At 38.2% G+C, this 13,312-nt stretch overlaps 1 protein-coding gene across 9 annotated transcripts in view; it reads right to left on the reverse strand.

The window, feature by feature from the left end:
* The window catches only part of NFIA (nuclear factor I A), a 386,822-nt gene that overhangs the window by 336,654 nt on the left and 36,856 nt on the right, over positions 1–13,312 (reverse strand). The window lies entirely within an intron of this gene.

A 13,312-nucleotide genomic window follows, 5' to 3' on the forward strand; every position in this document is an offset into this window, starting at 1 on the left:
AATTTTTTGTATTTTTAGTAGAGATGGGGTTTCACGGTGTTAGCCAGGATGGTCTCGATCTCCTGACCTCGCGATCCATCCACCTTGGCCTCCCAAAGTGCTGGGATTACAGGCGTGAGCTGTTCCACCTGGCATTTTTTTTTTTTTTTTTTTTGAGATGGGAGTTTTGTTCTGTCACCCAGGCTGGAGTGCAGTGGCACGAGCTTGGCTCACTGCAACCTCCACCTCCTGGGTTCAAGCGATTCTATTTTAATCTCAGTGCTTTGGGAGGCCGAGGCAGGCAGACTGCCTGAGGTCAGGAGGAGACCAGCCTGGCCATCATGGCGAAACCCCATCTCTACTAAAAATACAAAAACTAATCGGACGTGGTGGTACACATCTGTAGTCCCAGCTACTCAGGAGGCTAAGGCACAATAATCACTTGAACCTGGGAGGTGGAGGTTGCAGTGAGCCAAGATCACATCACTGCACTCCAGCCTGGGCAAGAGAGCAAGACTTTGTCTTCAAAAAAAAAAAAAAGAATCTGACAATAGTTACTGACCATTTTTCCAGAAAAATTCACATATAGGCTAAATTCTGCATGCAATTTCAGAAACTTATACATAGACTACAAGTTAACCTATCCTGTTCACTCTGTTCATTATTAATGGCTTGACTGATGGCATACTAACAATTGGCTGATGAATCAGGCAGGGAATGATGAAACTAAAGTATCTTCTGATACTCATATGCTTTGAGGCTATACCTCTAGTATTCAAAAAGAACTCCGTATGTTGAAAGATGGATTGCAGTCAATAAGAGGATATTTGTCTGTGTGTGTGTGTTTGTGTGTTTGTGTGTGTGTGTGTGTGTGTGTGTTCATTTTCAAAAAAAAACCAACTAGGTAAAAGATGGCAGAGGCCATTTTGGCAGCAGTGGTTGCAAACATACCTGCATAAGGAAAGAGAATTGCATCAGCTCTGTGATCCTCCTGAGGCCGAATCAGGACCAATGAGAGATGTTAATGGGAGGCAGATTTCAGTTAAATAAAAGAAAGAATTTTTAAAGAATCTGCATTATTAGACAGAAGAGGTTGCCTTAGCCATGAAGGGAGCTCTGCCTCATCCTGAGAGGCAGTTTAGTGTAATGCAAGAAGATGGACCTAGGTTCTAATTTCAGATTTGCCTCAAGCTAGACATCTGAACTGAAGCAAGTTTCGTGACACTTATATAAACTTAGTTTCCTCACTTGTAAACTTGAGGGTTATAAAACCTGCACTCATACATAAGTCAGATGAGATGGCGATAAAGTACCTACTCTAGTATCTTGCAGATACTAGGTACTCAACATGAGTTCCTGCCAACCTTCATCCCCACCCCTACTTCCTTACTTTTCTCTGGAAGTATTTAAGCAGAGGCTTTCAGGGTATCACATGAGAGGTTCCTACAGAGGAAGGTGGCTAGACATCATGACCTCTAATTTTAAGTCTAGGGTTTGGTTAGCAAAACTAGGCTTAGGTGATCTCTTCTATATTATGTGTACAAAGTAGAAAACAATTTACTTTCATCTATCTCCCTTCCTTGAGCAGCTACCTAAAAAAACCAGAATGAATGCTCTTGTTTTTCTTCTTAGGTATAATATGCTTGCTAGCTCATTCCACTTTATTTCAAAGAATTTTCCATAAGCTCTTAAATGTTTCCATATGACACCATATTTTGCAGGTAACCTGAGTTCATACCATTCCCCACACACGAGTCCCTATAAAACGTTCCAGGATCTCTTTGTGTGCTCTGAATAGAATTTGTTAGGCTGCCAAGTCATTTGGTCTTCTCCAGATAGCCTTGTCGTTCCTAACTTGGTTATCGAATTCTTTTATCAGCATATTTTAATCAAAGCCTTTCAAAACAGTCTAAGGGTTAGGAAATACCATAAGGTCTAAATGGAAAAGGCAAGAAGGCAAAACAGAACTACTAATCGGGACAAAAGCAAAGGGCTATTCTGACTTTGCTTTAGAATACAACACAGCGGACGCTACTGTCATCTCAGGAGGAAAAAATGCCAGCTCAAATGTCACATGTGAATAAATTATTGGCCATTCATAAACAACAACAAAAAAAGGGGATATTCAAGTTTTATTTCTAACACATGGGTTTACAAAAGATCTTTAGTTAGAATAGTTTTATAAAGAGGGAATCTCTCTTTTGTCACGAGATCAACATCTATCACTTACAAATTTTTTTAATAAAATTAAACATTAAACAAGGAAGAAAAGTCCCAGGTTCCATGCCTCCTAAGGCAGCACAGATTCACTCCTCTAACAGTGAGAAGCAGAGATGATGGGTGAGATCCAGAGTCACAGCTGCTTTGGAAGCTGCTGGGCTCTCTTGTCATTTCAGAAGCCTTGCTGCACACAGGCACATTTCAACATGGCCACCTGGATTCCCTCCTCTCATGGAGGGAGGCCAGGTTACAGTGGTTCCATCCACCACCGCGTCCTGAAACTAAAAGGGAAGGCTGCCCTGCAAGGTGTTTGCTGCCTCATATACAAGTTGATTTTTCAAATAGGGGAATAATTATAAAGAAAAAAATTGCACTGCTTCGTCCCATCCGGCCCCAACTTTATCACTGAAGGTAATCGTTTCTTCTTTCATTATTATTTTCTTTCAACCATGACAATAAACACTTTTCAGCTAATAACTCATCAGTGGAAAGCTATTCAAATAATTTTACACTGATAACACAACAAACGTGGAACTGGAAAGAACCTTGCTGATAATTTGTTTTGAATCTCTCAGTATTCAAAATACCTGGAATGCCTGCTCCTCTTACATGTCAAAATAGAAAATCCTTAAGAAGGATTTGTAATACAAATCTTCCTGTCTACACCAGACAGAATTGACTTTTCCTGTTTTTGTGCACCCATATCTCATATACAACACTCTCTACATCGTTCAACCACAGTATGTTTCCATTGTAAGACCTGGAGTTTCATAAGCATAGGACCCAGTCATATTTGTCTATGGATCCACAATGCCTAGCTAAATAGGTAGCCCACAGAACATCCTCACATTTGCCTCAATAAATGGTTGCTGAATTGACTTGAGTCAAAGGAAGCACTGAAGGCCAAGAAGCTGAACGACTGGCTAATGATCATACACAGCTAGAACAAGAACTCACTACACCAGCAGTCCTCTCTCTCCTCTTCCACACCAACTCCCTATATTACAAAACATGATCCTAATGGCTCATTATTTTATTGTCTTTCAAAACCAATTGTTCTTCCTAGAACACTGAAGCAACTCTTCCTCTAGGAGGAGGTATCTTTCTCAGCTTCAAGAAAAAGGAATCTGTTTTGCCCAGTATTAAATAATTTGGTAAAAGCTGGTAAAACAGAAAGGTTTTTACACATGCAAATCTGCCCTTGCACCCAATTTCAATTCTCTTATTTTCCTGATCTATATTCCTGCTCTCCAGATGGACCATCAGCTTTATACCAATGCCAGCAACAGCTTGTGTATTGTTTGTTTAAAACAAAGATGATGGATTAAATATCATATGCAATGTGAGGAAAGAGGTTAAGGCTAATATTCCTGTTCTGAAATATATCATTAAGCCAAACCCATGTAGCCTTCCCCCCTCACTGGATTTGTATAAATAAAGATTTAATTTTATTTTTCAGAGTCATAAGAGGAAGCATGCATTCATCTAGAATATGGAGCCTTTCCATCGCTCCAGATTTATTCTTGTTCTAAGGCATCATTACCCTCCAAATTATACAGACTTATGTCATTTCACTGAAACACTCATTCACCCATCACATGCCCAGATCCAACAGTAACACTTTTGTTTTAGAATTATGCCAAAATGAGCAAACTTGAAATTCTTTCACCTATATTTGAGTACTATGCAAAATGTCTTGAATCATCTCAAATAAATTCCAACCAAAAAATCTACAATTTCAATACAAAATATACAAACGAAAGAAATCACAGTGTAGGTCTCTCTCTGTACCCTCTGCACTATTACATGAAGCTGCCTACAAAACAGCTGCCAGTAGGATGGCTTGCGTATCAAAACCAGCCTCACCATGCAGGTTTCCCGCCCTGGCTGTGGGCTCTGTCCTATGTATCTGAATGTTGTCTCCATTAGAAAAATGATTTAAGGGAGGAAAAATTACATTTAGAAGCTAGAATGGAAGAACGTGCAAAATACAAAGATAATTCCATAAAGGGATTCTGATGATAGGATATCATTTAAGTAGATTATCATCAACAGAAGAATACTGATTAGGGGTTAGAAGTCCCACAGGGAATCTCTCTAGAAGAATCCAAAAGTAGAACTCTCCATTTCTCCTGGATACATGGACATACGTACTGAGTAGAAATGAAGAGCTTGGGCTGGGTGGGGGAGAGCATTAGGAAAAATAGCAAATGCATGCTGGGCTTAATACCTAGAAGATGGTTGACAGGTGCAGCAAACCACCATGGCACACATTTACCTATGAAACAAACCTGCACATCCTTCACATGTACTCCAGAACTTAAAAATTTAAATTAAAAAAAGAAAAGAAATGAGCAGCTCATCTGGAACAGACAGAAATGCAGAGTCTAATCCTAGACACAGTCCACACATTGGTTTCTGGACCCAACATTCTATTACTCTGCCATTTCTACCAACTGGTCAGGTTAAAACTTTATTAAGGCTGGAATTTGGCCCTCCCCAGTTGCACCATGAAGAGAAAATATTTAAAGAAAGGTGTTTTGCAACTCCTTTGTTTGGGATTAGTGATACAATCTGTAATGCTACCACCACTTTCTAGATGCCAGCTCAATTACTACCTTTTTGTATGTCAGGAGAGAATAGTAGGTAGGGTGTATGTCTAATGAGACACTCAGCAACACCGTGCAAACTCTGGGATACATGCAAGTTAGTCTAAAACTTTACAATATAACTCTTACGGCAACTTGACTGCTGAAAGCACAGTTAATCCAGTCTTACTGCACTATAACTCTTTACCAGTTTATAATACTGGATTGCCATCTTCTCTTGTTAGTTTGCACATCTGAGCATATTAGTAGACTAAAAGGCATATACAAGCATCCAGACAAATAAAAATAAACTATGATACAGGATGTTCCCATTCGTGATATTAAAAAAATGGCCACAAATACATGATGGGTAAAATGACACATTAATAAACTTAACTTTTAAATATGGAAAACTCCCATTCACAATCACAAAATATACATCTTATCTAGGACCTGGATGCTAAAATGTGTGTTAAATGAAACCTATGGTCCCTTATAACTATAACATTCTATGATGCTTTGAGTGTCTTTTTATGTATGTATTTGCTTGGATTTTTTTTTTTTTTTTTGGTCAGGGAAGGTAGCTCCAGCCTCCTTCTGGAATAGCTTTCCACCTACACATCTTCCTACTGCAATGACACAAGTTGAGCTGACTGCACAGTGACGTAACTTCACGATTAAAAGAAAATGAAAAAGAGAGTTCTACCCCAGTCCTTCATGCTATCACCACCAAGGTCCAGCTAGTGAACATTTTGTTTTATCAAAATACTAGAGGCTACACTAAAATGGTTCTTAACAGGTTAGGTTAAAAAATTCTCCTTTCTTTTAACTTATTGAGGGTAAGAGGGAGAAAATTACAAGGAGAGCAGAAAGATTCTTTTATGTTACACATCTACCTATGGAGTACAAATCCTGTGTCCCATAAAGAAAACTCTATTTGTGCTGAATGTATATTTACCATTTCCTGCTAATGAAGTAAAAACTGATTCCAGATGAACAGAAAAAATATTTTAATTTTCACTGAAAATTAATTCCAGGGCAAAAATGCAAGGCAGTTTTTTTAAAACCTATAACTCTGATGATCCATTTCTGATTTCCTGTGCATGCATTTTACTCCCTAGAATTCTTGGGGAGCAGGAGGGTCAGTTTGTGATAATACAGCATACTTTTACATTCCGAGCAAAAGATTGCTAATTTCTATCTAGAAACCAAAGAATTCACATGTTTTCTTTCCCAAAAGAGAACGTTTTTTAAACAGCAATAAAATAACAGCATAGCATATTACCTAATAAAACAACAAGAGTTCAAAGAGCCCTGGGAAAAGCAGAGTTAAAGATGATCATTTAATCAACCTTAACTCACACTAGGATATTTAGCTATTGCATCATTTGCAGTACACAAGTCACACGCTGTCCTCAGTCCACTCCATTGAGTAACAGACAATGCAATGCTTTAAATTTGATTTCCTAACGTCCTAGATGTCAATTTAAGACCTTACAATGCTAATACTTTTATCATAAATGTACTGAAGATTTTTTAAACTGTCCCTGATATTATGGCTAAGAGATACTGTTCACAAAATATATTACAAGGCACTAATTAGATATCATAAAATGCAAAGTATGGCCGTGTTCAAGTTTTAAATCTAAAGTGAGAAATTGTAAACTTGAAAGGATCTTATGCCCCAGAAATTTCTTATGACTTTTAATTTCCAATATTTCCATTCTCCTTAAATTCAGAACCAGCAAGCTATTTAAAAAGTAGTTTGTGGAAGAGCCACTTTCAGTTTTAAATGGACTTAACTGAAGATTGCTAATAACTTCAAAAATGCAAACTGTAGAAGGCCTCATATGTGCTACCTTGATCACTTTTAAATAAATTTCCAATAATGTCTTTTGAGATGGGACCAGAAAAATGACTTTATTGCTTCCCCAAAGGCTTCACTTACAAGCTTATCACTCTTTTGATGGCAGCTCTGTGTGACTGAAAACTGTCACGGTCACGGCAGACATGAAATAAGTGGACATTAGAATAACAAAACGACCAGAGTGTGCCTGGAATGCTCAACCCTGTGTAGTAACAAACGTTGATTTTGATTCTAACAATATTTCCAAACAATCCTTAAATCTGGCAGACAGAAAGAATACTAATCACCTAGATAAATGTGTTTCTTCTACATTCTGGAGGAGTGCCATAAGAATATATCAAGTTTAGTAAGCTTATGTGAGTGGCTCACTGTCCCACTTGGCATTACTTATTGAATTTCATATTATTTTATTAGGATGTTGATACAGACACTATGTAAAACTCTACAATTAAGTTAATTCAATCTTGTCATCTCACATAATTACAAATATTACAGAGCCCAAACCAAATCAATGGCCAAGTGTACACCACAAGATTTAAACCAAAGAAATCTGGTTTGACATACAGAAACCATAAAATTCAAGAAGGGGGAATGAATCCCTTTACCTTGGCCTTGATTATCCAAATATGTTACCCATATAGATCAGATTCCTTTGCGATGTGGGCATAACCTACATGCAGGTAATGAACTACCAACCCTCTAAATATGCAAACTTCTTCCTTCAAATGTTTATTTTTCAAACAATATCAAAGTTGGTAAGACACAGATGAGCAGGGCATACAGAGGCAAGGCTGTTAAAATTTAAGAGCATTAAATACAAATATCTACTCACCAGGTATCAACCTGATGCATGATTACTAATTCTTCACAGAAAATCTATATACTCTCATAATATTTCTTCACCCAAGAAGGCAAGCAAACACTATAATGAACACACATTTTGACAATAAAGATTTTCGGTTATAATAAGTAACTCAAACCTTCAAACCTAAGAATTGAATGTTTTTTAATTCAAATTTTAAAGTTTCTTTAGTCTGAGTCCATGCAAAACTTTAGCAAGAACTATCACAAGTTATTTCAGTCATACAAATTATTTAATGAGCACCCATGCAATCTATGCCAAATAAAAATGAAGAACAGTGCAATGCCAACTTCTCTGATTAATGCATCCTTAGCTTACATTTCCATACAGTTTCTCTTAATTAAAGACAAACAGAAATTTCCTCTTACTAAACAATTTTACGTTCAAGTTTACTTTCTAGAGCTATTTCTAAAAGTGTATATCATTTGTTTTGCTGAGTAACTGAATTACCTCATATGATAAAGCTATTAATTATGTGGACCTGGTAACAAAGGAAGAGCACTTGGCACAGGAACAGAGACGAGAGAGTTTACTAGTGGGGTGGACTTTGGGCCTTGAGTAAGCCAGGTTTTGTTAAGTAACACCAGGGGGAAACATACCTACATAAAAGCTAAAATTACCAATTTTACGTGCAAATATTTAAGATTTCACAGGAAAAGATTAGCTAATTAAAAAGGTCTGAATACATTATACCTTTCAAAGGGAGATCATAATTTATTGTAATAATTTTTCTGAAAAAATTAGCCTGAATAATTTCCTGGTTGTATTATAGGAGGAAAAGACCTATAATATCTTTCATATTCTGTACATTTTTTCAAAGACTACTGAGATGTTTTCCTAGATCAAAGCGATCCTCCTCTGGTCTGAATGGCTACAGCAATTATTTCCTTGAATTATGTTTCACACTTGCCCTCTGCTGCTATAACAGCACATTCCAAAGCCAAATGGACCTGGATTCAAATGCTGCCTTTACCACCACTGCCTATTCTGTGTAACCCTGTGGCAAGCTGCTCTCCCTCCCAATATGAACTTTATTTAGGTGACTCTCCCTTAACTGTCCAGCCATAATGGCCTTCAGTCTCTGGTACACACACACACACACACACACACACACACACACACACACTCATCCCGACCAAACTTTTTGCACTTGGTCTTCTCCTTACTTGGATGCTTAGTATGAATGCGGCCTCATCCTTCACATTCCCATCTAAAGCAGGTCCTCTTAGTTATTCTCTATCACCTTGCCTGTTTCCTTTAGAGATCTATCACATTAGAAATTATTTTGTTTATGTACCCACATACTGTTTCCCACACTCAAAGTGCACACTCCATGAGACCAGGGCTGTCTCTGTGCTGCTCACTGCTGTACTCCCAGTATCTAGCACACTGCCTGGTATACAGTGGGCAGCCAACAACAGTTGGCTGAATAAATAAACCACCTAAAATAATATTGATTGAAAACATCATTACATATAGAATTATTTTCTCCATTCAGATTCCCAGAAGTGATCATGCTGATTCTGAATAAGAATTCTTTTCCTTTCTTTAGCCAGACAATATTTCTTTTTTTTTTCTTTTCTTTTCTTTTTTTTGTTCTTTGAGACGGAGTCTCATTCTGTTGCCCAGGCTGGAGTGCAGTGGTGTGGCCTCAGCTCACTGCAACCTCCACCTCCCAGGTTCAAGTGATTCTCCTGCCTCAACCTCCTGAGTAGCTGGGATCACAGGTGCCTGCCACCACGCCTGGCTCATTTTTTATATTTTTAGTAGAGATGGGGTTTCACCATGTTGGCCAGGCTGGTCTCGAACTCCTGATCTCAGGCAATCCACCTGCCTCGGCCTCCCAAAGTGCTGGGATTACAGGCTTGAGCCACCATGCCCGGCCAGGCAGACGATGTTCCATAATTTGTGCCCCACTGGAAAGCAACTAATGAACTGGTACCTACTTTTATCACGAGATTATAGAAAATTTGAGGCTACAGACTATGTCATATGCTTTCATCACTAAGCTCAAAGCCTTGTACCCAGCAGGTGCTCAATAAATACATTTGAGAGCTTTAATACTAAATAATAAACTGCAGTCTGTCAGGACACCAAATTATCAAGCAACCATTATTAGTGAAATATACGATAACCTTGTAAAACACTCAAGATGTCTGCCAAGTAATAGTAAAACACAAAAATAGGTGCTGTATAGTTACATTAATATAAAAACTATGCCTATATAGTTACATTAGTATAAAAACTGTGCCTATCCAGGAATCTACATTTTTTTCCTGTTCTTAACATTATTGCAGACTTGACAATAAAGGATTAAGGTGGAGAGAAACTAGTTCCTAAACATAAGACCTTAAACTTTCAGGAGGAAAAAAAAATGGTATTAGGGACACCAAATTAATCCTATATCACAATCCAGTGATTCATTAGAAACATTCTTCTCTCTGGGGCTCATTCTTCCATCACTATGGAGGGATTTATATCCATAACCTCCATTAACATTAATGGAAGGTAGCCACATAATTTCACCAGAAGTCCACTAGAGAATCGGGCCTATAAAAGAAAAAGCTTTCATTTATTAAGTTTATAAAGAATTCCTAGTATAACACAAATAGCGGTGTCTCTGTTAACTGCCCTGATGGGTGCAATCATGCTGGAGAGGGTGAAATTGAACAATTAAACTAATTCTGCTATATTCACAGAAAATATAGTTCATAAAGCTACATGCTTCTAATACCTTCCACTCTCAACAAGAGACTATCCTTTGATTCCCTACTGTAATTTCAAAAGCAAATAGTATTTTAAAAGTATTTCTTGTCATAAAAAAGGCATGTTTTAAAATGGAATGTTCTAACAAAATACACTCACACATGCAGGAAATAAGGAATTTACAAGCCAACACAAGGTCATTATTTAATTTTTAATTAGGTTTCACCTAACAATGGAAAACTAAGTCTTCCTTCATCCATTTAACAAAATGCTCATTTAGAATACTCCATGGCTTAGAAAGCTTCTGAACAGATGTCTAAAATGAGAATTCAAGACTCAGGAAAATATGAAACTCACTTTACTCTGTTCTCAAGTGATGTGATAAACAAACAGCCTCACCCACTGCAGTCATCGTTGATAATTTATTTCTAGAGTCTGATGGCTATACGGCAATTCACTTTGCTGATGAAACATTCTTTATTTGGGTGGGATGCACACAAAAACCAACTTAACGAATGTCATTCCCACAAGATAATAGACCATCGAGAAGATGCATGCCAGGCAGTACTGCATCAAAAAACCGCTTTTCACCTATCAGAAGATGCCTTAACAACTGACAGTGTTTATCAAGTGCACAAAACGTTGTTCCTGCTAAGCACAGTTTCAGAGCCAACTCTGTTTCTTCATTAAGGTCATCTAAACTTTCTATGCCCATGTTTTCTGCATATTTGCACTAAAAATCCTTACACTTGCAATTATTTATAGCAGTACTGGAAGTGGCAGATATGTACTGTAAGTTATTTTTATTTTGTTAATTAACTTAGGGTCTCATTTTCACTGTATACAAGGGCTTCCTCAAATTCCTAAGACAATTCTACTGATAACTGAGAACTCTCCTTCTCCAAGATTATTTTAGGGTCTCTAATTTGGGCTTTGCTTTTATACCATTTAACTTTGTTGTAGCTGAGGAGCCCTAAGATGACAAGAAATCAGCATCATATTTAAACTCTCCCAAGGGAGGAAAAAAGGGGACTCCTCAAAACAAGGCAAAAAAAAAAAAAAAAAAACAGAAGACATGGCAGACACTCCTCAGATAACCACTGGAGGAAAGGCAGAATCCAGCTGCAGAGTGAAAGAAGAAAAAGAACAGGGAGAACTGTGGTCTTCGCCACCTTTTTAGAGTTTCAAAAGTTTCATACTTTAAATTTATCGAGGGAACGTGAGGTTTCAAATGTACATTTGGGCCAAACTTTATGCCAAGGGATAACATGTCAAAGGCACCATATGTGGACCTTCTCCCTCTCTGGGGCAAGGGCAAGTGGACAAATGTTTTCAACATTGCCCATGAAGTTGGGAAGTTTCTCATGGGCAGCCTTGCTCAAGGGTCAGCACGAGGTAAAGCACGGGTGCTTGCTGAAGGAACAAGGATGGAAATGAAGCATTACACACTCTATGCATGTGTGCTCTGCCTCCACGTGCCGTGTCCAGAACACACACTACATATGCCCATCTCCATGCTCTGTCCCTGCAAGTCCCTTGCCAACCTTCGAGGCCCTGTTTTAGGTCATCTCCTTCACAGAAGCCATCCTCATTCTCTCCAGCTCAGAATCAACCCTGTTCTCTCCCTGGCCAAGTAAATCCCTTGTAGTCTATGTGTAAGACAGCATTTAATACATTTTGCCTCTTCCCCTTTGAATCTAGGGACATCTGGAAGGGACGCCCAGCTTCCTGTTTTTCTCTATATTTCTTCTACCAACCTGTACCATGTTACCTTACTTCCAGTAAGTTATCAATATATATATGCGGCTGGGTGCAGTAGCTCACACCTATAATCCCAGGACTTTGGGAGGCTGAAGTGGGTGGATCACCTGAGGTCAGGAATTCAAGATCAGCCTGGCCAACATGGTGAAACCCCATCTCTGCTAAAAATACAAAAAGTTAGCTGGGCGTGGTGGCCTTTGCCTGTAATCCCAGCTACTCAGGAAGCTGAGCAAAGAGAATAGTTTGAACCCGAGAGGTGGAGGTTGCAGTGAGCCAAGATCGCACCACTGCACTCCAGCCTGGGCGACAGAGTGAGATTCTAACCAAAATAAACAAAAACAAAACAAAACAAACAACAACAAATATATATATATTCACTTAATGTTGAAATGAATACTTCTACCTATGCCAGTGTATTCCAGCTTCCTGTCTGAATATTATATCCACTTTTCTCCTGATTATATTAAAATACCCAAAATGTGGTGTTTGAGATCAAATCTTTTCTAGTGTCTTGAAGGCACTCAGATTACATACTATGAACAAGGTAAATATAGAAAAGTGACAAGAGTGAAAAAAGTCACCATGCATACCATGTCCAAACTTATCAATGATAAACCATTAAAAGATAAGAAGAAAAGTCCAGGTCTTTCTCCTGAGTAATTCTGACATGACCTCAGCTTCCAATGAAGAGCAAATATTGACAATGAAACAGGCCACACTCAAAGAGAAACGTGCTCCCTTAAAGCCAACTTTTAAAAAAATACAAGAAAAAATAATCTGGAAATAATTTTCCTCTGAAAGGAGAAAGGAAATAATGTTTTTTGCCTTATGTTTTGAGAAAGGATCTTGCTCTGTTGCCCAGGCTGGAGTGCAGTGGTACAACTGAGGCTCACTGAAGCCTCAATCTCCCTGGCTCAAGTGATCCTCCCACCTCAGTCTCCTGAGTAGCTGGGACTACAGGCAAAGGCCACCACACCTGGCTGACTAAAAAAAAATTTTTTTAAGATGGGGTCTTGCTATGTTGTCCAGGCTGGAATGTTCATTTTTTTTTCTACATAGGTCTTTCTACGTATATAGAATTTGTTGCTATTTTAAGATAACAAAGAAATAACATGTGTTTTATCGTATAATGTTATCTTTGAAGTTTCAAGTACTACTCAGAATCAGAAACCATGTATTATTTCAAAAGTGCTCTTGCCATTTTGTATATTTTGTTTATGATATTACTCAGGGCACAGGAAATAATAACCATCATGATTTATAATTTTGTGCCGAGACAAAGCTACTGTTCCACTGTCTGTCACTCTACTCTCGTTTTCAATGCTCCCT

Source organism: Pan troglodytes, chromosome 1, assembly GCF_028858775.2.
Source record: "Pan troglodytes isolate AG18354 chromosome 1, NHGRI_mPanTro3-v2.0_pri, whole genome shotgun sequence".
Taxonomy (NCBI): Eukaryota; Metazoa; Chordata; class Mammalia; order Primates; family Hominidae; genus Pan; species Pan troglodytes.